Consider the following 22,870-nt stretch of genomic DNA (forward strand, 5'->3'; position numbering starts at 1 on the left):
TCCAAGTAGAGGACCATCTTGTTGCTCCATTAAAATAATAGCCATACCCTAGCTTTAAAGCAGTGCTTTATGTTATGTACAAATACCTATATATTTCTTGGATAATAGTTTTATTTATTTTCTACATATTTATTCTGCTTGGAAAAGTTGAGACCACCTACAGTATAGTGAGGAACCACTTCAATTAAAGGCAGGTAAGATGTGTTACCCAAAGGCTTAAAATGGAATACCTATGATTGAAAACGAAGACCAAGAGAAGAGATGAAAAAAACATCTGGAATAGTTGTGCAATGGAAAAAGTGAAAGAATGAATGCTATTCAAAAGGAAAATAAAGATGATAAAGATGACAGGGGAGCCCCAATTTCAAGATCGGAATTTGATGCGGTAGTAGGTCGCTTGCGATTAGTTAAACATCTAGAATTGACGATATTCCAGCAGAGCTAATGGCAAATGCAGGGAAAAACACATTAAACTGGATGCATAAAACCACAAGTGGACAAGTAACAATGAACCTCGCTAGTCCCAATCTGGGTGACTGGGGGTGGGTACTCACTACCCAATAACTCGTGACATCATCAACTCTTCCATCAAAGTGCCAACACCATTGATTTTTCGTCGGTTATAGCTCGAGAAGTGGGCACGTGATGGGTAGTAAACGGATAAATAGTGAGGTAATTCAATAAGATTGACGATAAAAGAAAATCCGAAATTGCACAATTCGTTATTTTAATGTATGTGCTAAAATTAATACTGTTCACTCCAGCTGAGAAAGAAGTCAAACTAATAAATGTGTATATAAGAGGCGAAGGGATAAAGTATTCGATAGGTGAGATACCAATAAGTCTAGAAATTAACAATGTAAAACGAGGCATTATCATTACCTAATGCTCTCATGTCATTGTTTTTAATATGCTCGAAATTATTGTGAAGATAGAAAACATCTTACTGCATCTGGTTTATTGGGGTAGCTACCTTACCCAACTAAGAAGTGACAACATATAAATATAACTAATGACTTACCACCATAGGTGGATCTAGAGGGGGGCACGGGGGCTAGTGCTCCTCCGGACCCTTAAAAAAAATATGCAATATTTTTAATACGGTCCCATTATCATTGCATTTGCTTTGTATTACGAAGTATCCTTGTGCCCTCTAGAAAAAAAATCCTGAATACGATCGCGCATTTGCCACCCCCCCTCAGAAAGAAATCCTGGAACCGCACCTGTTTACCATTATATGTATAAATAGTTAAGGAAATTCCTCATTGAGGTGTATAACACAAAAATGTCCCAGGTTGGGTGCACACAGTAAAATACACACTTAAATATGAAAATAAATAAATTTTCAGGGGCATCTACCACCTTCCTCAGAGTTAGGAAAGATATTTTTTTTTATTGGCTTGTACTATGTGTGTGCCCAACCTGGAATATTTTCATCTTATATGTATAAATATTTGAGGCTGATACCCCAAAGCCCCTTACCCTCCATCTTACTGTCCAACAGTGTTACATATTAAAAAAACAAAATGCAAATTAGCTATGCAAACTAGGTTCTAATTGTCAGGGTTGAACTGACCTGGCAGATCGCTGCTGAGTTCTCAGTCAGCCACATAGCTAGAAAGGTATGGAGAGTTTGGGTGTTATGTGGCTTGCCTGCACTGATATTCTTTTGTCGTTGCTATGGAGGTACAAGACTTCGTTACACTCGTCAAAAACTTTTCAGCTACGTAACGATGATATAATCTTCCAGCATTATAACAATTCATTGATTACTGGAAGACATAATTAAATGTAACCACATAATTTGAAAATTGGAGTGCAGGAGGGCTTGTGATCATCTCAGCAGATGCGTTGCTGGTGGTCACCCCCAGGAGAAAAATATGGGGGATGTTTATGCCCCCAATACACTCCTATGCTCATAAAAAATTAAAATTTGCATTGTTAAAAACAATTTGTACTGATCAAGCATTACCAATACTATTACACTTATTCAAAAAAATCACATTCATCCATTGTTATCCAATCCAATATTAAAGCATTACCTGACTAAATACCTCAACATGCACGCCTGAATTAATCTAACGGACTCATATATGACTTGGATGACAACAGACGAATATGGACTCATTGTCACGATGTCCGAAGGCCTGCCTAGTCTGAGTGATTTATAATCAACAGCATTATATAATTAATATATAACCCATATTCTCCTGTTAATACTCTAAACTGTAACCGGAAAAATACATGTTCCTAATCTTTTTGTGTAACAATGTCACATTATCATTACCAAAAATGGATTAACAATGATAACAAATTGGCTATTTGCATAAAATTGAATTAATTAAAATATTGTTATGCACACAATATATGCCCAATGTAATTGCACCTTGATGGATGCTTTCTGAATATGTTCACTTTATTTAGGTTAATTATCAATTGACCAATGTTAAATTTTGTCAATACCTTAACGGCATTCCATTTTACTGGATTTGCACCAGCACTTTAATTCAGTGGCGGCTCGTGAGTCAAATGCTAGGGGGGGCGCACTCCACCGGGGGGTCATAATTTTTTAATATTTCGTGTATTTTATTAAGTTTTTACGGCAATTCAGGAATTAAATTCTGTGATGCCATACGTTCCGTTTTTTTCAACAAAAATACCTATAGTTTTCCTAATAAAGCTTGATTAATAAATACTAAATGCAGTAGACTCTCGGTCATACGGATCGGCTTAGTCCGGACTCTCGATGATACTGATCAATGATCTTGAAGAATAAAAATATATTTGCTGCGATATTTTGCAAATATAAACGAAAATACGTAACTTTAGGTTTTAGCGTCTACATTCTTCGTGCGGATATGCCCGCAATACACTTCTGTTGTTCGTTTTGCAATCATATTGCGTTATTTGTCAAATCTATACAACATTTGCAATGATTTAGGTAGCAATGACACTTGTAACACCTGAGGAGGAAGGAGAGTGTCACTGACTTCCACTAGGCAACAAACACTACTAGAATGCGCGCGCTTTGCTATTGCAGATGTAAACTTTGATGGTGGTGTTCGCGTTGCTTCTTGAATACAGTATGATTTAAAATCAACAATTCAACATTTCTCACACATTTTTAACAAAATATGAAATACTCACAGGCCTTTAGTTATATTGCAAAAGTCCATCCTTCTTTCATTTTGTCCAGCAAAGTGATCAATTACACGTTCGTTGAAATCAGCACTGGACAACAATTTCTTTCTGATTGAACACATGGCAAGGGCACTAGTCTATAAATAAACAAGGGACGACACAAAATAGGCCGACGAAAAATACGACCAAAAAGAACAAGGTGCCTGGACACACAATTGGGACAATTTTTCCCTATATTTCCCTTAAAAAAACGAGCACTGTTGATTTATTCAAAATTGTCTTCTTGAATGTACACACAGCACTAAGAAACTTCTTAATCGGCAATTACGCACAATTAACTCCTCGAAAATGATGTCTGAACTCATTTCACTCCGTTCTTTCCGAGATTCTTGCCGTTACTATAAGGACGACTCAAGGGAGATAGAAGTCGTGGTCCACAAATGCTGATTCAGCTGAGGGACGAATTTAAGGTCAGCAAAGGCATTCAAGCAAACAAAGGAGGTCAAAGGAGGTCCTTGAGTCTAAGATTCATATGTGGTAAACACACGAGACGCCAACGGGTCGCATTTGGAATAACCGTGTCTTCGAAATCATTGCCATGATATAATAGAAAATAAGTTCTAGATCGTAAAAGAAGACGACTCGACTGAGCCACAGATGGGAGCTGTAAGGATTTCCGCACTGATATGAACTCTTCGAGGCCACTTAAATCAGACATAAGTGGGCATTTTCCGTCAGACAGCTACCGCTCCGTCCGACAGCCGCTGAGGAATTAGGTGAACATGAACTAATACATCAAGGACGGCTAGAAAAATGATGAACCTACACAAAAGGTGCATTGTACGTGGCACTTCATGACATTAATTGAATGACTCTATTTAAAGTCGCGCTTAACGATTTAAATCATATTTAATCCTTCACCCTATCACGCACGCAACTAATTCTTAAATTATAAATCAGTGGGGAATGTTAACTGATTTTTCCTAATACTGCAGGTCTTTTGATAAATTTATCTGAAAAATAGGTACCGCATTTCTAATCATCGGGAAGATATGAATACATTGTTAAGGCCTAAATATTATAATATTAGTTTCCCCAAGGTTCTTGAAATTCGTAATCATAACAGAACTGTGTCAAATACTCGAGAATAGTTTTCCTTCGTCAATACGGCCTTTAACTGGTTGGATTTTTGTGTTCCGGAATTCAAACACCAAAAAACGCAAGCATAATGGGATAATTTATTTACTGTAGCAATACCTATCAGTAATTAAAAATTAAAATCGTATAACTACACCCAGTACAGTGACCATTCTGATTCCGTAGGTCCCTTTTCTGTGGCAGCACCAAGTAGACGCCAGATTGTACGCCCGCCGGCCTGCGCAGCGATGTCAACTCACTTGTCGCTCTGCGCATTTTCGGACGACGTCCCAAGAGTTCCATAAGACACAACGTTAGACGCGTCATAGCACCAGCGGCCCCCACCACTACCACTCTCCATATAACTGCATGGGGATGGATTGGGACGTTCTGGCCAGCGCCCCACGGCTACAAATACGAACTTCTCGCGCTATTTCTTTTCGTGTTTTTCCAACACTTTCGATTAATGGGACTGAAAAAACTCTTTGATTAATCAGATGTATAATTATAAATTAATGGATATTTTTTTTTTTTACTTTTTCAAATTTTTGGGAGGGGCGGCGTCCGAGAGTCCTTATGGGCAAACCGCCACTGCTTTAATTTTCACAAAAATCACTTGTAAAATATTTCATTTTATGTCATCAATCACAAAGATATTAAATGCCCCTCCCCACGTAGAGGGAGCAGCTAGGATTTTGAGGGGGAAGGGGGATGGGGAGGGATTTTTAGTGAAAGGAAGTATTGCTACTAACACTACTACTCAAGCACACACACATTCATAAAATCACATTCTATTCACTCATTCGTCAAATCACATTCCATTCACTCATTCATCTAAGCGGAAGCCATCAACATGGATGGCAGGTTAGAAACTCACTGGGAACATAATAATAGCCTACCCAAAGCCTACCCAAAAAAGGGATTCAAAAAGCGCAGTACTTCAAATTTTTATTCTTCAAGGCAAGTCCATTCAAGCTAATTCTACATATACTTAGAAAAAACAATATGCACAAAGGTAATAGAAAAATTATTACAAAATTTTAGCATGTAGAGACAGTTGAATATTGCATTTTACAAAAAATCCCCAATACCAATGAAAAAGGAGGAACAAAAATGTATTTTACAAAAAATATGCTTAAATGGGAACATAAGTTAATATTTAATTTTATAGAGTATACCATTGCACAACACAACATCATCAAGAGCAGTGAAAATGAATAAACGCAGTAAATACATTTTAAATTACTTTAATTCCTTAAAAAACAGTAATATTTATACACCTTATCATAGTAATGAGAAATTATGAAACAAACAACAACAAAAATTGGTGGATAAAATCAGCTAAGATAATAAAAAAGTGCATGAAAAATGAATCGGTAATGTCACCATGAAGCATATTTCAAACCAATGAATAAAAATAACAAAAAATGAAAAAATTATAAACAGATCAAAATTATCCGAGCCAAAAATTTGATCACATTCTATCACTTCAAACCTCCTAAGTACAAAGAACAAATACAGAATTTGAAATTGCCCTAGGATACCATACTGCTTTAGCCAGAGGAAAGTCCAATGCTATAATTCAAGCATGAGATAACATAAATGATTCATTAAAATCAATAATTGATTGGAATAGACTTTCCTCTGTTTATCCCCCTCCCCACGTAGAGGGAGCAGTTTGGATTTTGAGGGGGAGGGAGGGTGGGGAGGGATTTTTAGTGAAAGGAAGGGACAGTTAGTGTCAGTATTGCTACTAACACTACCATTAGTACTACTACTATCTACAAGCACACACTCATTCAAAAAATCACATTCCATTCACTCATTCAAAAAATCACATTCCATTCACTCATTCATCAAATCACATTCCATTCACTCATTCAAAAAATCACATTCCATTCACTCATTCATCAAATCACATTCATCCATTCATACAGCCCTGCCTACCTAAATACTGCTTTATACGCCTGAATTAATTAAATGCCTAAATACGGAATCGTGGCCACGATGTACGAAGACCTGCCTAATCTGAGTTATTTCTACTCAATGGTAGGACGCAATATAAAATCCCTACTCTCCTGCCGCAAATCCTAACTATAGCTGGAAAAAATACATGCATTAACAAAAAATATACAAACACCCTGTACAATAATTGCAACAAAAAATGCAAAAAAACAACCATCTTCAGGCTCGGTGTCTTCTTTCTTCCTATCTTCATTCTTCCTTTCTTCAAGATAAAATCCTGAAGTCTCTAGTTGTCGGCGCTGTAACCTTCAGGTGTCCAATTCATGGACCTGAACAGTTGTCTCCAAAAGCAATCGCTGTCGTTGTCCACAAGCTTGACCTGTGGTAATATAATAAGAAAAATTCTAATAATGCAATGAAGGGAAGACCAAAAAAGTTAACTCTCAGCTGAGAAATCTCTCATTTCAATGAATACTTCCAGTAAAAATTAACTTTTTAATTGTCAAGAAATTTTTAAAATTAAAAAAATGCAAGAGTGGGTAATTCCAAATTATTTGACGCTTATCTCATCGGCGATATTTCAATGTATTTTAATTATTATTTAAACATTTTAAATATATGAATGTGCAATATTAAAATTTTTCCCGGAAATCATTACAGTGAGCTTAGCATGTTATTTATATAGCTTTTTTTACGACTTAATTGGACTTCATGGGTAATACTAAAATTGATAGCAAAAATATACCATTCTACATATATTTAATGTCTGTACTATTTTATGAAATTGAAGACAATAAAGAAATTATAAAAATCAATACGATGAAATTATTTAAAAAGACGAAAATAGAAGTTACAAATATGGAAATTATCCATGAAATATGGAGCCAGAGGTCTAAGGCTCACTTCAGAAACAAAGCAACCGAAAAAAAATGAAAAATATATATTGATTTTTCCGACACCATTGGCGTAATAAATATTTAATAGCAAGGAAAAAAGCGTCAACGGAAATAAGTACCCAAAATTAAACAAAAAAGAGTATCAATCATTGCAAATATGTTGGTGTGACTTTTTTAAAAATATATCACTTATACTCGGAATATATAATTCACGGAAAATTTCATAAAGGTAGAAAATATGATCGGAATCTCACGTTTCCCTCAGGTAGGGTCTCCGAGGAAGTTATTACTTGAGCGCGCATGACGGTTGCTGAGTTACCTACCAAATGCAAGGCCAATATGGAAACCTCGACCACCACATTACATTGAGAAAATTAAACAGCAAAGTGAATACTTATCATAGATTCACAAAAATCCCCATAACTGTCCTTCATTCGAATTATCAAATTTAATGGAAATGAAGTTTCAAATCAAATATACGAAAGCAAACGCATATCATCGTTGTCAACCAATCAATGCCTTGAGATTCAGCGCGGGATCCGCGGGATGTAAGTTTTGTGAGTGTTACAAAAAAAGCGCGAGATCTTAATTTTGGGTGCGCTTAATTTTTTTCGCGTTGGAAAAATGAAAATATTAATTTATTTCCTCTCGCAATCATTACCTTTATCATCGAGGTTCCTTAATGTAAAAATTATAGTGTACCTATGTGATCACTAATTAATAATAGAGCTGAACTCAAAACTTGGAAGAAGAATGAATGAAATCTTACCGTCTGCCTGCGCCAACGAGCTGTATTCGTTCGATCTCTTTGCACGTGCTTTCATCGAGGCCTCGAGTAGTCAACTCACACAAGACTATCCAATGAACTCTGCAATTGAAAAAAAACGAACACTCATAAAGAGACAAAGCAATGTCCTCGAAAATCGGCTTCATGGCTGAATCAATAAATACATTTTCTTATGGCGCGTGGACGTTACAGAGTGAATAAGCTCACCTTTTAATTAGATTTAAAAAGCTTTGAGTGAAAAATAAACTTTCCCGTAATGCAAAGGAAATTAAAATAATATTCAATTAATTAATAATACTTGTTATGATAAAACAATTCCAATCAAATTGAATGATATCTTTGTATAAATAGGAAATGTTAAGGATTGATTTTGAAGAGGGTAAATTTCACAGGACGAATAATAGTTAAATAATTCTGTTTAGGAATGCAAAAACATGATGGAGAATAAAATTTGTAATGATTAAACAGATAATTAGAAACTAATTATATATAAAAGTTATTCGGTCTGCTTTGTAATGTGAAAATATTTTGCGGACACTGTTAAGGGAAGTGATGTTTTGACAAAAACATTTGTAAAGAAAATACGTTGATGCGTGATTATGAGTCAACCAGAAAAATGTTTGCACAAAAAAATATTTTGCCCATCGCATTATTTTTTCACAACTTTTCAATTCAATCCAAAGTTAATTGATCAATGAAATATGCCCTTATCACGCATTCATTACTTTTATCATCGAGGTAACTAAGTACCAAGTATAATTCTATAACTGAGTAGTCAATGACTAAATTGAGGAGGATATTAAGTTTATTTGTAAATTTTAATGGCATTAAGGGCAAATTAGAAGTTCAGTATAAGCATGAGCACAATTGAGTTCCGTTAATGAATGCAATATTGAACATTCTCAAGCAGCTCGTTAATTTAAAAATTTATACGGGAAAAATGAACCAAATTTGAATGAATATTATGAGATCATACCGCTCCTTATCTGCTGCAACTCATGTAGAGCCGCAAGAAGCCGGCTCGGTAAGGTGCACCATCCCATCTTCTTCCAAGTGTCTTCTTACTCCTTATAATCATGTCCAGCGATGGCTTGCGGACCTAGGGAAAGAGCGGGTTAGTGCATACACAAATAAATAGCCCTTCCGAGGATTGCATCACTCCAAAGCAGCACACAAGAACGTGACAATGGCATCGATAGGAAATCAAAAATTTCCTACCTAGCCACAGCCACATTCCTGCATGACGCAATGGAATACGTAATGCAAAATCACGGCACAAAAAAACTAAAACTAACGCACGGAAAAACGCCTAGCCTTACGCAAATATTTATTTATTGGCCAGAAGGGCCCAAAGCTAAGATGCCGTCTTCTTCTGTTCCCGCGATGCCATCCTCTTCTGTCTTCTCTTCTTCCGATGAATCTTCATTCTTCTCTTTACATCCAGCGATGGCTTGCGGACCTAGTGAGAGAGCGGATTAGTGCATACACAAATAAATAACCCTTCCGAGGATTGCATCACTCCAAAGCATCACGCAAGAATGTGACAATGGAATCAATAGGAAATCAAAAATTTCCTACCTAGCCACAGCTACACTCCTGCATGGCGCAAAGGAATACGTAATGCAAAACCACGGCACAAAAAAACTAAAACTAACGCACGGAAAAACGCCTAGCCTTACGCAAATATTTATTTATTGGCCAGAAGGGCCCGACAACTAAGCCGCAAATATCGCACGCGTCTTCTTACGATGCTCCTCTTCTTTCTTCTGTGAATACTTGCGTCTTCAATCTCCTCTTCTTCGTGCAGTCTTCGCTCTTCCTACCCTGAAGTCCAGCGATGGCTTGAATCTGTGAAGAGGTAAGATTAGTGCATGCACAAACAAATAAATAAATAACACTAACATGCAAGCCCTAACGCGACGCAACGGACACTCGCAATACTCGCAGCACACGCAAATATAAATAATCACACGCAGAAAAATATCACACGATATCACACGATAGATAAAAATACACACGCAATCGGATTCTTGCCGTTCTTCGAGCTCAATTTGATGTCTTCAATCTTCATGGCTGGAAGGGAAAGAGTTACAGACATGTTACAATTAAGTACAAAAAACACCCAGTTCAGGCGAGGGATTATCAATATCCACTCATTCCCGATACACACACGCATTATCTTCTCTCTTCATTCTTCGAGGCCCCATGCGATGTCTTCAATCTTCGGGGCCTCAGCTACGTCTTCTTTCTTCATTCTTCACTCCTGTAATAAATGGTGTTAGTACAAAACCCACCCAAATACCTTAAAAAAAACTACACACACAAAAATATCCACATGGATTTCCTGCCTCAGAATGCATTCTTTGTCTCCTAGGACCGGTCTCATTCGTAGTAAATAATTTTAAAGTGCACTTTGTGGTACCTTTGTTTCAGCGCTGTTTCGAAACATTTCTAAACTTGCTCCTTCGAGCCGTTACCTTTCGTGTACCATTTTTACCTAGAGCTCGTGCTTTGATAATCGAGGGTGAATTCACTTTCCACCAGGAGTCTCTCATAACTCCACTTGTGTGGTTCAGGTCGGCCCTAATTTACCATTTCACGTTCATGATAACCTGATGTAAACCTGATGAAAATGTACGGCAATGCACAGCGTCCGAGGAAAATTGCACTCTTCCCAGCTTTAAACTCAAGTCGATGAATGGTGTTCTAATTCTTCAATATTCATTCTGAAATTGAAAAACCAAAAATTTGGATTAAAATTTGCGTCAAATCTCTCCGAACAACATAAAAGGAATTAGCATTGGATGTCCCGCGAGGCCATCGTCTTCTTCTCTTCTTCATTTTTCCTGCTCCAACCTTCATCCTTCCCTTCACGTCCGGGGATGGCTTGCACCTAAGGAGAGAGCAAAATATTAAATAAAATTAAATTCACATTATAAAATATGGGTCACTCCACCTTAATTCAACAAGCGTTTTTCCCCATGAGACTCAGATTTTGATGTCTGTATGGGTCTACATCAACCTCAAACTAAATTCCCTGAGATATTTTTTAAATGTGGTTTTAATATGTTATCGATTTTTTTCCAAAAAAAATTGCCTTAATTCATATAAATCCCATAATTTAACTAGAAAATAGTCTTAGAACCGTTATTTATTGCTTATTCAAGAGCTTAGTCCTTTCGGAAGACACTCTTAGTAAGATATTTATAAAGTGCACTTCCCTTTTATTGTTATATTTAAATGTTTAAAACATTGTTATACAACTTTTCTCGATTAATTCATATCAGAATTGGCCAAAGCTGTTATTCTTTAGAGTGTAGGCTCATTCATTACCTTAGAATTACAAAAATTAAATATAAATCAACTCCTGAATTATTTTTTTGAAAATATTCAAACGTTTACTTTTTCTCCCCTGCGGCTCCCTGATTATTTCTTATAACAGTCTATAGACGTTTACTCATAGACTGGTAGTTTATATCATAGAAGTATGACCTACACCGTCAACTATAAGCTATCAACCATGAATTCATCAAAAATCTGAGACCCTACGGGACAAGCTTTTTGAAATCGAGGTGGAATGACTCAAACTATTATACCTGTTTGTCTTTAAAAATCGAGGAAATGGATACTTAAACAAAGGCTGTTTATTAAAAAAAGGCTGCTTGTTAAAAAGAAGGACGACCAAAAAATTCTCGAGAAATTCACATATTTGGTCAGTGACTTTTAAACAACACGCTATTTTATAGGGTTATAAAATAGCCCGATGTTTAAGCTTGCTAAAGTGATAATGAATAGGGTAGGTATATTAAAATCTCTCGTAAACAGATTAGATTATTGTAATTAAATGTGGCATTCCTTATATCCACTTGATTTTAGCAGTGAAAATTTTATATAAATATAATTTATATAAATAAATTGTCTAGTATTGCCATAACATATTATATAGTATTGCCATAGCATAAGTAAATTATCTAGTATTGCCAGATGGCAATACTAGATAATTTGTAGAAAAAGCAGTACAAAAGAAATGCATAGCAAACAAACATTTTCGGAAATATTACATCGTATCAACTATTTTTTAATATAGGGAAAAAAAATTAAAATATATGAATAAAAAGTTGGAGTTATTGACCACACGATGTTAGTATATTACAAGTTGAGCAAGATTCTTTAACTATATGGGATTTGTACAAATTGAAATTAGTACGGAAGCTCGTTTTTTATCAATAATAAGAGTAAATCTAAATATATAAAAGAACGAGTCGATAGGCGCTTGATTACATCAAGCGGGTTCGAGAGGGGGGTGGGAACATGTTTGTGTCACGCGTATTCGAGTATTGGGTCCATAAGTTGCTTAAAAGCGGAAAGAAAACACTTACAATATCGTTTTAATAGATGAAATAGACGGAGGATACGCTCTTTTGCTCTCAAAAATACTTAACGTCGTCTTAGTAACCACGATGATATAAGCGTTAAGACCGTTTTGAAAAGAATATTTACGTAATGGAGAGAAATATAAAATTAACGACGGATGCAGTTGTGAAATATAGCCGATTTTTCGTATTTTGACCCTTGTCCTAGAATTGTAGCTTTTCTCTTTCTGATTATGAAGATTTGAACCCAGCATACTTAAAAAAATATAAGTTTTTTTACTATCGGACTAAGACCAATTCAATGCACCAATACCCAGCCGACCAAGTTAATTTCGAAGACAGAAATCCAAAAAGCGCGGATCTATTAAATGTTACCACCTTTCAACCGAGAGAAGCTCAAACGCTCTGTCCTCAAAAATCCAGCATTCGCATATTCCTTGAGGTTTATTTATAAAAATTCGACAATTCATACACATCATAACTGTTCATCTATTCTTAAATATATGAGCGCGGAATAATGTGAAAGATAGCTATCGCCTGGCCTGTAAATTATTTTCACACACAGCCATAAAATTAGCTATTCTAAAACCTGCTCTTATTTGTGAGGTGGGAGATGGCAATATGAACGCAAAATATAGGCACTCAAATGCATAACCATGCACGAAAGTTTTTGTTATTAACAATACACATGAAAATAGATATTCTAATATATATTTTTATTATCATTGAATAGATGGCGCCACCAACGCAAATCAGCGTAACACGGCTTTCACAACCGGTCGCGGGAGATTTTTTCATAATCATTACATATTCACAGCAAATTGTCTTCGCCGAATTAACTCAATTTTCGGTTATGGCATTCATTTGTCGTGACGCCTTACGCGAACTTTATTAGATATCGATTCCCGACTACTTGAATCCCATATAATGTAAAACATTCTTAAAAGATGAATTACGTGAGGGTGTAGTCTCCGTAACCCCAAATTTCAGCGTTGGTAAAGAAGTATGCAACAGGCATAACATGTAGGCCCTACGCATGCTAGAAAATGTAATTACAAATTTTAATAGCAAACTATCCGTAATTTCGTGTAGTTAAATAACCACGGGAAAAAGCAACCCTGGTATATAATGGTCAGTATTACCGGTTACTGTGATTGAAATTATCCACACATTAGGCAATCAATAATGCGACTGAAATCATTTGATGAAAGAATGGGTAAGGATGCGCCTAGAATATTGAATTTTTCGTATTTCAATGATGCATAATGTAGTATGTAATTTTGGAAAGGAGATATATTATTAAAGGGAAATTAAAATTGTTAAAAACAATCAAATATAAAAATACATAAATACAGTTAAGCATTTTTAAATGGTGTAATGCATGCAAACGTCATTGAAAGTAAAAAAAGTAAGTCAATGTTTAAACCAAAATAATGAATTGGTTACGCTTACATGCAGTAGAGTTGTTTACCAGACATCAACAATTACTTCCAGCCTTAGCAACCACTTCGAGATTCTGAATGAAATCGTACGTAAAAACGATATGAGTGTATCGCTATTTACTTTACATTGAAATTAAATGTCGATATAAAATGAAAACTATGGTTGCCATGGAGACCTTATTATAACGAAACATCTATATCACCAATCAGGTACTACCCTGAAAATATCGGAGAGGTAATGTCAATAGCAAAGGAGAAAATGAGTCCTATCGATATAATTTCATATCGATATATTTTCATTAGGAATCGTTACCCATCAAAAAAGTTTGCATTTGTGCATAGAGCTTTTCTATCTTACCAATATATTAAAACTTACATGCCCGTAACTATGTAAATAAGTCTAAAAAAGGATCTATCGAATGCACACTTCGATAATAACTTCGGCTCTAATCACTTGATCCGCTTGATTTAACTTTTGTCGGATAAAACACATTATCAGCTTTTATATATCTGACTTTCATATTCAAAACTTGATTAACAAAAAAGTTATTAGCATTTAAAGCGTAACTAAGGAGATTAGTATAGATATAACTCGCACATGAATCGTTCGAGCGGAATGGCAATCATTGTAAAAGTTGACCATTTAAATAATATTATTACCCTGAAAACTTCATTAATCTAGCTGAAACGGTTGCTAAGATATTCAAGATTGTATGCTTCACAAAAAAATGGCGACAATGATTTTTCGCGTGCAGGATATTTTTCGGAATTTTATTATGAATTAACAAAGATGGTTACGGGAAAAGTAAGGTAGATCGTGAGGGTTCAAAGTACCCTCTACGGTTTTTCTAGGAGATTCCAAATTTTCATATGGCACATGTCTCAACGCCGAAATCCGAGTTTGAAAATTCGCCCTTCACGACAATATAAAATCGAAATCGTTTATTCCTCGGAATTGTTTCGACGTATGAACATTTCAAGATAACCAAAAAAATCAACCAAAAAATCCTACACCTTATAATTCAAGGAAATTGTCGTACGATTATTGCAAGTTGGTCAAAAAAATTCCTAAACTTTTTCCATAAGAAAAGCATAGAAAACGTTCAAAAAATAATAAAAAATACTAAATATGAATTGGTCGCCATGACAACCATACCAAAAAATTGACCAAAAAATCTCCTTTATGTCCATTGAATATCATAATCCTCAGACGTTTAAAAGCACAAAATAAAAGCGAAAAAGTTGTAGTCCCATAAGGCTCCCATGTTAATTCAAGTCGATATATCTCGAAAATTGATCGACTTTTTCAAGTTTTCAGATTTTTTCTCCCGATGAATTTTTTTACTTTTACGTCTAATAAGCCAAATACCCCCACCTATCACAGTTTGGGCTGCGAATTGTGATGAATCAGTCAGTCAGTGAGTGAAATTGCAGCCTTATATATGCGTTTAAAGTCGAAAATCGTGTTAGTTAGAACACTTATAACTCGAGAACGGCTGCACCGATTTTAGTGACATTAGGCTCTTTGGATTCGTCTCAGCCCCGGATAGCATATAGAAAATTAAAAAATAGGAAAAGTTCACAAAAAAATTCAACTTTATCTTAGAGATATGTTTTTAGGAGTTGATTGTTAAGACGGTCAAAAAAATAAGATTTTTTTTTCGTTTTTACTAACGTATTGACTGATCTTTTTAATAATATTAAAAAAAAATAAATATTCAAACATGTTAAAAATATTAAAGTAATATTAAATTAGTACTAAAATGATTCAATTAGAGGTAAGCTCAGCTCGAATCGAGTTGTCCACAAACACATAACTACCGTGTGTGTAAACAAATCTCCAAGCAACTGTTGATTATTAGTCCGTATACTCTGCATGAATTCAAATCTTTTAACTTTGTAATAAACGAAGACGAAGTCACCAACTATCTATCTGAATATGTAAAGTCCTTGGACGCACCTGGCTTACCACGGCACGATTTGCAGCAAAAGGTAGGCTCTTTCGAAACCTAAACCAACCAAAACTATCCAACGCAACGTGTTTGGTTATTAAAAAACTGATAATGGAAGTGATGCACGCCACTATGCTAAAAAAAAATCCAAAGATGAGGAAGTTCTCAATCCGAAGATTCCAGGATCCCACCTTACATGCCCTTTTGAACTTAAACGCATTCAATTTCCAATTCGTGTTGCATTCGTGATAACGATTCACAAATGTCATGGTCAGTCTTTCAGTTTTTGTGATATTTGTTCTCATGTGTCAGTGAAAACCCATGATTTCCTCATGGTCAATTAAACGTAGTATGTTTACGAGCCGGTAAACCATCCGCTGTATTTCTTCCTTCGCTTCAAGGGCACAGCTAGGAATTAAGGATAAGCGCAGCTAATACTGGCGGGTCTGTAGGGTATAGAAAACTCGCCAAGGTAAGCGAGAGGTGTGGGGGCCCTCCCCAGACATTTTTTAGGATAAAAGGTTCAAAATGTTTTTTCGGCTGTGTCAACAGTTAAATATTTTGTGACTCATCCGTCCCCCTAATATTTATAACCAATTGTTTTATAAAAATATTCTCTGAGCTTTTGGGGGGGTTTTAACCCCCCAAAACCCCCCTCGCTGCGTCCCTGCTTCGCTTCGCTATTTGTATTTAGCTTCATTCGCTTTATCTTGCGCCTGATAACAAACAAAAACTGTTGTTTATCATAAGGCGCTTGACGTAAGACATTAAACCCGAATATGTAGGGCACACGGTGGTGCGTTTACGCATGCAGCATTTACGCAGCGCATTTTTTCCAAACAGATATACTATAACTGGCGCGCCTATAGTCATTTGGTACGAATGCTGCTTCATATGGGCCTTTTCTAACACTATTTTGAGCATCAGTCAAGCGTCGGTCTAGCGTTGCGTTAACCTGCCCCGTGAACGAGCCAAGTTTACGCTACGGACTCAGACCTAAAAACATTTTTTTACGGTTAATAACAAAAATAGCCAACAACTGAATGCGTATAATTTTTATTTCATCAATATTTTCTCATTTAATTCATATTTAATCAAATATGATTAAAGCGATACAGCCGCTCTTTATTTATACATGGTGCAACTAAACTATAAGTTCATTGAAAGGTTGGCTGTACGAAGTTCGCCAGCTAGTTCGGGTCAGCTAGTATTTATGTAAAAATTTCTCTATCTCTTCGCATAAATCGTTGAAATTGATACTGGATACAAAGGATACAGTCAAGAGAACCTTATGTCTATATTTCACGGGTTATCTTAGTGGTAAAATGAAAACTCAATAACTTAAAACCATGACCAATAACCATGCGTTATTATCGCGACAGAATTGAATGCGTATTTTTAGTGTAAATACGTTAATTTAACCTTCATTCTTTAGAATTATTTCTAAAAAGTGTTTGATCATTTTTAATGAAAAAATACGTGATATTTGCAAGGTCCCCCACGTGAGAATGGGTACAATCGGCTTGACCACCTCGCCCCTCCTAGGCGCCACATCTAATTAACCCTTTCGCTACTAACAAAGTAAATATTCGCCCGGAAGGTTTTTGACACCGAAGACGAAAGCCGCAAATTTTCGTCTCATATTTTTCAACGCAAAGGAACGAATGCCGCAAATATCCGTTTCCTTGCTCTTTTATGCCGGTCGCAGCTACGCGAAGTGTTATCGGGACCCAACAAAGCGGGGACATAGGCCGTACCCTCGAAATCCGGGAGCAGGTACCACGACACATCGTCCGCGCTTCATCCGCGTCCGACCTCGTCGTCGACGTACAGGCAAAAGAAGCGGCTTGCATCGAGTGCCAACCCTGTAAGTGGTCACCGACACGGCCCCATCAATAAAATGGGACTGGTGGGTGTCTGCATATTATTGAAAACGATAATACTTGTTTACATTAATGAGACCCTTTGTGCTGGTAGAAAGGTGGGGTGGCGCAGAATGATAAGCACTGTAAGTATCTTTGGATTCGTGGAGGTAAAATTTATTTGAGAAAAGTAGAAAACGAGCCAACAATTGTAGTTAGCATCATGGATGATGTAAAACATCTTTTACCATTGCTGTTGTGATTCATACTTCAAGGATATAGAAGGTATATCTAGACTATAAACCAAATTTATGGATGCAAATATTACTTTAAATGCCTTTAATGTAATGAATTCCCTATTGATCTTCCATCAAAATATCCGAAGTGCTTGACGCAATTTCAATTTACTATTTTCACCTTTAAATAGCACGTCACAATTACCGGATATTGCGGCTTTGAATGAAATATAAATATAATCTGATCAAATTATAAATAGTGAGTGGGTAGGTACTATTCTTATTGAAATTATAATACCTTTGAAAAAGCAAGAGGTGTTTTACAGTTTATAAGACATGACATAACAACCGTACTGAGGCCTTGTCATATAAGCCCTACTGTTGATCAACGTTTCATGCAAGTTTTTTATATTAGATCTCTTTGTCGTCTACAGGGATAAAATATTTCTATTGATCAATTTGTTTTAGATTTTGAACCCTAATCAAGAGTCATATCTCAAAAATTAGTAATGGTCGGTGATATGAATGTTCAGTTACTAATGCCCAGCTGCGATTCCAAGCAGTTTACAAATATCATGAGTTCATGTGGCTTGACTACCTTAATCAATGAAGCAACCAGAATTACTAGACAATGAGGTACCTATTCAGATCATGTAATCACTCGGTTCTTCAACACATTTAATGTTGACCCCCAAGCCAAGGTTATGCATGTAGGTATAACGCATCACTCTCCAGTCCAACCCAATCTCCAATCTTTCTGCATCGCGAAGAAAACGAAAGTACATCATCTTATGTCACTTTGCTATAGTAATGCTGCCGTAAAACATTGAACGTTCGACTCTATTCTTGGGAAGTATTGAATGAAGAACATGAAATTTCCTAAACTATTATTACATGTTCGAACATACTTTTAACATGTGTAAGTGAGTCTTAAGTTTTGTCAGGAATGAACGTGCCGTAAAATTAAAGCCCTGGATCACTGACCCCTCGATGAGCAAAGTTGCTCGTAAAAAATCGTTTACAAAAACTACGTCATCACCCGCACAATAACGGCTTGAGAAAAGAGTACGTAAAAATATGAAATAAACTGTGTATATGTGTTCGTAATGCGGCTAACTCCTATTACATGGAACAATTGATCAAATTAAATCGAAATAAAAAGAAACAGTGGAGTATCTTCAAGGAATTAACTGGAGCGAAACAAACTTTGGATGCATGAACTAATACATGGGAATCGGACCTTAAATGACCCAGTTATTATTGATATTGACTTCAAGAAGGAGTTCGTAAGTACGTTTGAGTCTCCTTAATTGTATCCATTTGTAAAAAATAATTTCCCCAATGAGCCGCTTAGGAGCACCCCCAGAAGTAGTGTGACTTATGAAACCACGTGCAATTTTATTCTCTCTAACTTCGTTGTGCAACAGCCGCTTATCTTCTTGAGGGAGCAATAATATATAATATAATATTTCATCAAATATGATGGTTTATAAACATCTTTAGAAACCATCATCAACCAAAACCATCATATTTGGTGAAATGACACATAGTTATGCCGCCGAATATTTCAAAAGACCCCGAAGCACTATTAAATACAAGTTGAAGATTGCATTTTCAAGTTCCCCAAGCAACCCTAAAGTTTTTTCGCAGGACGGAGAATTAGCTTTTACTTGTCATATCGAAAAAATTGCTATTATGATTTCCAGCTTGATTTGATATTGGCCGTAAATATTGTACCTCACCTGGCAAGAAAATACTGCAATGTTTTTATAACACTGTTCCGTGCTGTGACTGGGTAGAGTCATTCTTAGAGAAGCATTCTCAGCTGATAGCAAAGATGTCGTCAATTTTTAAAAGAAATCGTGCTAAGAATAATGAAGAATTATTCACAGACTACATCGACAATCGTAGAGAGACAGTCAAATATATATCGCCTGACTAAATATTCAACTTCAACGAAATTGCATGTCGGATGATCCTGGAAGGAAATAAAATAATTTGTCGGTGAGGGTGTCAGTACCCTGAATATATCATGATTTCAACAAAATCTAACCAGTGCCATGGTTATATAGGAATGCCAATGGAGACTCGCTGCCTCCTTACGATATATGTATAAGGCAGTGCTTTTATGGACCACATGGACTGAAAATGGCTCTAAAGGGACGCGATATTGTTGAACGAAGCAAGGGTGGATTGATGGCGCAACGGTTGAAGAGCAAGAACAAGCTTCCCCACTGAAAATACTGAAGATGCAACAGATGGCATGGACGGATTGAACAAATCCGTAGAGAAGGGTGAATATGTGAGTGTTCATTGGAACGGACTCCGACATCCAGGTTTGGTGCTCTCTGGGACAGAGGAGAGAGCAGTGATGGATTTCATGTCGCCGACCAAAAAACTTCGGAAGTGACCGAAAGATAAGGACTTGTTGCTTCATAAGAGGAATGAGATTGTCATAGCCAATCAGCCTCAAAGCTAGAGAAAAGAGGATGTTTAAGGTCCATTCATAATAAATCAATCTTGAGGGAACTTAAAGGTATTCTAAACATTTTTTACCTAATGTATATATGTTTAACTTAACCAAAAATATAATATTTTCATTCAATAGCTTGTGTTTTTAAATATCCAAGTACTTCTTTGCCCCAAGTACTTATTTTAACATGTCTTTTTTGGTGAAAAAATATATCTTGGGCGTAAGTTACCACATCCAGAGTGTAACATTGGTAGAAAATTGAGAACTACGAAAATTTTTAAGAAACAGAATTGAGCCAAAATGTAGCCGCCAGCTAAAGTGAATGAAGTTATCGAAGTTTAAAAATGTTGCCATTGCTTAAATTTAGTAAAAACTATTTTCTTGTAGAGAAACTTCTTTGAAATTGATGACATGTGAGCCACAGTAGCCCACGTGTACATTACCAGTACAAACACATGGCCTGAACAAGGAAAAACAAAGGCACTGTGGCATTGTAGACTGGGATAACTCTACAGGCAAGATATAACTAAATGAAAGATATTGATTACGGTGTCAATTTTACATGCGCTATCGAGATAAGCTGCACTAATACCTGCCATAATGGAATGATGAGGAGAGCTCCATTTGAAGATATTTTATCGAGGACCAAGAAGAAATTGGAAATTGTTCAGGCTTATAATGGAAGAATAGCCATTCTGAGGAGCAAGGTATTTAATTGTGACGAAGAATAACTATTCCAGAAAGGCATTTGAATATTTCCTCAAGAGTAAAGGAGATGCGTTGGAGTCGTTTAAAGAAGACGTATTATTTGTTGTGAATCAGATAATTGGTGTAACTATAACATATCTCTTCGAGTTTTAATCCGTAGTAAGTACATATTTTTCCTTGAATAAAAGAGACATTTTTAACATCAACAAAGTGGATACAGTTAACTCAAGAAAAAGTCATTAAAGGATTTTTCATGGCTTAGTAAGAAAATAATGAATAAACACTTACTTAAACACATGCACCTCTTTCTAAGCAGATCAATTATGTGTGAGGAAATCAGTAGGGGAAGTGGCAGTGGTTATGTTATCGTGTTCTTGCGGATAATTGCTGTCAAAACCTCTGCTGATTAAAATTCCTATTCATAGTATCGACAATACTCAAAAAAACCACACACATACTTAGTCTTCATTTTATTTACTCTAGAGAATGAGAAAAGATTGTAATTCCGTCTATAATCATAGTAATCTAAAGCAGTTTGTCACGAAAAAATTTTGGAAGTTACGTGATTGAAACTACCAATGCTTTCCTTCCAGTAGATATGCTAACCTCACTAAGGTCTGAGGTCCAAGTAAATATATATTGGTATATGTACTCTTTCACCCTAAATAATAAGATGAATTATATTGGGATAATAACTAACAGCACGAGCAACATCCGGTCAAGTAGAAATAGCGAAATACATCAGACATCAAATTCCATAAAACTTACAAGGGAAATTAGCACTATGAATACGTTTTGATAATTTCACCCTAAATAAGATAAATGCAGCAACTGGTTTACAGTCTCACATTTTAAAGTTGATCATCTATTCCCTAAATTATTTGATTTTATCTACAAATACTCAATAATTTTTATTTGTTACTCTCACACAAAGGATATTTTTCACTCCTCCGAGGTATTTAAATTAAGTTTCCATGAGAGAATCTCTTTTCAAAATAACCGATTCCAAAAAACAAAACCATCATAAACAATAATCGCAATAACAAAAATATAGTTCCCACTCACCCTTTTAAAAAAACATGGTTCAGAGCTACACTACTTTGTAATTCACTATGGAGATAGAAGAATCGAAAAAACTGCCATTTCTCGACGTCTTGGTGAAGAAGAATAACAACGGAAGCCTAGGCCACGCCGTGTATAGAAAACCGACGTCAACAAACCGATATCTCCATGCCAGTTCCCATCACCACCCTGCTTAATTAAACGCTGTAATGACCTCTCTAATTGAACGTTCGAGCCGGCTGAGTGACCCGAAGAATCTATCTTCAGAAACTATTAAGCTGAAATCCATCTTACGTTTTAATGGTTACGACAATGGAGCTATATCCCGCAATTTTAGTAAGGTGATCAACAAGGACAATAGGAACAATTCCCAAGACAGAAGACGACATTAGCCTAAAGAAAGCTCTCCTCCCCTACGTGAAAAGAACGACGGATAAGGTCGGTAACATCATCCGGAAGGCATAAAAGCCATTTTTAAACCACACGCCCAAGTACGACACCTCCTCGGAAATGCCAAGGATAGGACGCCACTTCAAATTGAATGAGTTTACGAAATCCCCTGCCGATCGTGCGAGAAGAAATACAACGAGGATATGGGTTGAACGGTCAAAACTCGTATAGAAGAGCACAAGAGGGCCATTCGACTGGGTTGCTCTTCAAAGTCAGCCGTAGCGGAGCACGAAGCCACCGGACATGCGATCGACTTCGGAAAATCAAGAGTCATAGCGAGGATAAAACATTTTAAAGCCCGACTCATCCGCGAGGCCATAGAAATAGAGAAAAACAAGGACAACCATAATAGTGATACTGGATTAAGAATCAGCAATACTTGGAAC

Source organism: Ischnura elegans, chromosome 6, assembly GCF_921293095.1.
Source record: "Ischnura elegans chromosome 6, ioIscEleg1.1, whole genome shotgun sequence".
NCBI classification, from domain to species: Eukaryota; Metazoa; Arthropoda; class Insecta; order Odonata; family Coenagrionidae; genus Ischnura; species Ischnura elegans.